Source organism: Montipora capricornis, chromosome 1 (genome assembly GCF_036669925.1).
Source record: "Montipora capricornis isolate CH-2021 chromosome 1, ASM3666992v2, whole genome shotgun sequence".
NCBI lineage: Eukaryota > Metazoa > Cnidaria > Anthozoa > Scleractinia > Acroporidae > Montipora > Montipora capricornis.
The window spans coordinates 14,985,306-14,987,805 of NC_090883.1; positions in this window are offsets into that span (position 1 = coordinate 14,985,306).

A 2,500-nucleotide genomic window follows, 5' to 3' on the forward strand; every position below is an offset into this window, starting at 1 on the left:
TTCTTTGTACCCATTAAGAATGTATTTACCACTATCTGTTCTTTTTGATACTTGACGTTTTTGGCACCTTCTCATAAGTGTATAGGTGTGCCAGCACAACTATACTTGAACCGTTAATGTGGAAGGAATGAACAGGTTTGCATGGCCCAATGCCAAGCAACCATTCTGGAGCTCGACTCGATTTCTATAGCTTGACCCACTGCTCCTAGACATTACAAGTGTTGCCCAACTTCCTTTTTTGAGATGCCGTTTCGTCCACCAGTACTGGACCTCTTCATGGAAGGGGCCTTCATCAGCTCCGCCATCAACCCTTACACATTCAATTTCCTTATCCCCTCCTGTAAGGGGATTCACAGGAACGCAGGCTTTCTGGCTTGCCTTCAAGCGTCTTAAGAACTGCAAAGTGGGGCGCAGGATTCTTATTGTAGAGCTTCTGTGCTTTCACTACACCAGCGCAAATCTCACCAGTTGAATTGTTTCTGTTGCTGGGAAATTGTATGACGTAGTTTGGAGGACAGATGGATACCGATTAACGTAGTCTGTTCTTGTTGTCAGGGGAAGGTCACTCTTTAAGCACAACGAAGCATGCTGGTTATGGGTGGACATGGTGTCAAGGCGGAATCCAACTTGGTCGTCGCGACCTAGGTTGATGATATTACTACCATCCATATACTGGAGCTTGTCTAACCCTGCATAAAGTGCAGAGCTCCAATGATCATCTGGGTTGTACTTAGCGGTAAACCCCTTTCTAGCACGCCTATTTGTGACTTGTGCTAGTCCTTTATAACGTACAGCACACACAATTCTACCACTGTCCCATAACCAAATTTGTGGTTATACTTCGCTTGAAGGTGTTCCTGTATCCTCTTGATTGTGACTTTTTTCCCTACATGTGTGTTTCCATGAAAGGTCAATACACCAGTCCTTCTCCATACATCGGCACCGATACCACACTTCTTAACATACTCTTCAATCGTTTTGCCGATGTCAGGGCAATCTCTTTGAATTTTTCCAATCCTTTTGCTCTTCCTTCTTTTCAAGTAACGACTATCGGCGTTTCCTGAACTCCCTCTCTTCTTTCCTGCGAATAGCAGCTCTTTTTTTCCTGATAATCTGCTTTCCAGCTTCATCCAGTGGATTTCACGCCTTAATCAATTTTTCGGGTGAATCAGAATCATACTCTGATGCTATTATTCCGTTGCCCATATCACGCTCCATTTCTTGAAGTCGAGGTTGAAGGAGATATACTTGTATTGACTGTTTTATGATACGTTCATCATTTAGACTCAGGTTAACAAATGGAAGCTGTCCTGTGAAATCTAACAGGAGTTGTTCCATTGCATGTTCTCCGACATTTGGAAATGCTTGCTCCAATTCATAGACAACCTTAAGCCAGTTTAAATTACATTCATAGAGGATATCGAGGAGCTGGTGTGTGTTCATGTAAGACTCTCTTGTTTCACCCATATGCTTATACTGATCCTCCCTTAACTGGAACTCGCATCTTCCATCTTGTCCAGTGTGCTCACTGCCTTCAGTACCATCAACCTCACCAGCAGCCCCACAACTATTAACAGGATCCTCACTTGAACCACTGTTACTCCCAGTATTGTTATCACTTTCGTCCTCAGATCCACTATCAGTCACACTATCGCTATTGTCAACACTACCGTCACTATCTGAATAATCAGTGACGTTCAAAGACCCGAGTAAAGCTGTTTCTTTGATATGAGCAATCTCTTCGGTAGATTCCTCTGTGGCTGTCACTTCACGTAGAACTTCATCTACTTCTGCTACAGTCTTACCAGCAGAACTGAATCCATATTTTGACTTTGCATTCTTGTTGGATAGTCCAGCGGCACTGACAATGGCGTATTGTCGACATTTTCTTCTAAATCTGCAAGTTCCAGCAGGTTGTTTACTTTTTCCTTCGAAGGCAATGGTGGTTTAGCAACTTGGCTTTCCAACCAATTACTCAAGAGGAATTGTAGAACTTTGTACTTCACATCATCCTGCTTTTCTGCAATGAAAATAGAGTAATTCCCTTGTCTTGGGCTACCAGCCCCAATACTTGCTAGAGGCATTTGCAATAACTACCCTTTACCCGGTGTGGATTTATAGGTGGCTCCTGGATGTGCAATTTTATAGGCTGACTTTAATGTTATAAAACCTTTCTCCGAGACCGTTCTGGCAATCTCAAGTAAGCCACAACATTTACCACAGGGTTGTTTGTGATGCGTTTTGCAAACAAAGGAACGGGCTTCAATATACTCCTTTAAGGAGAGTCCTACAAACACAGAAACACTATCATCTCCTTCAGTTTTAAACAAGGAAACCGCCTTTTTCTGCTCTCGAAAATACACAGCTAAATGTTCCTCAGTTGTCCCTCCCAAACCGGTGGAAGAATGAAAGGGAGTCACTGAAAATCCTTTCCTGCATCTTCATTTCCATTTTTGTAATGGTCCACAGAGTTGTCTTCTCTCTCCCCACTAAGGATAAC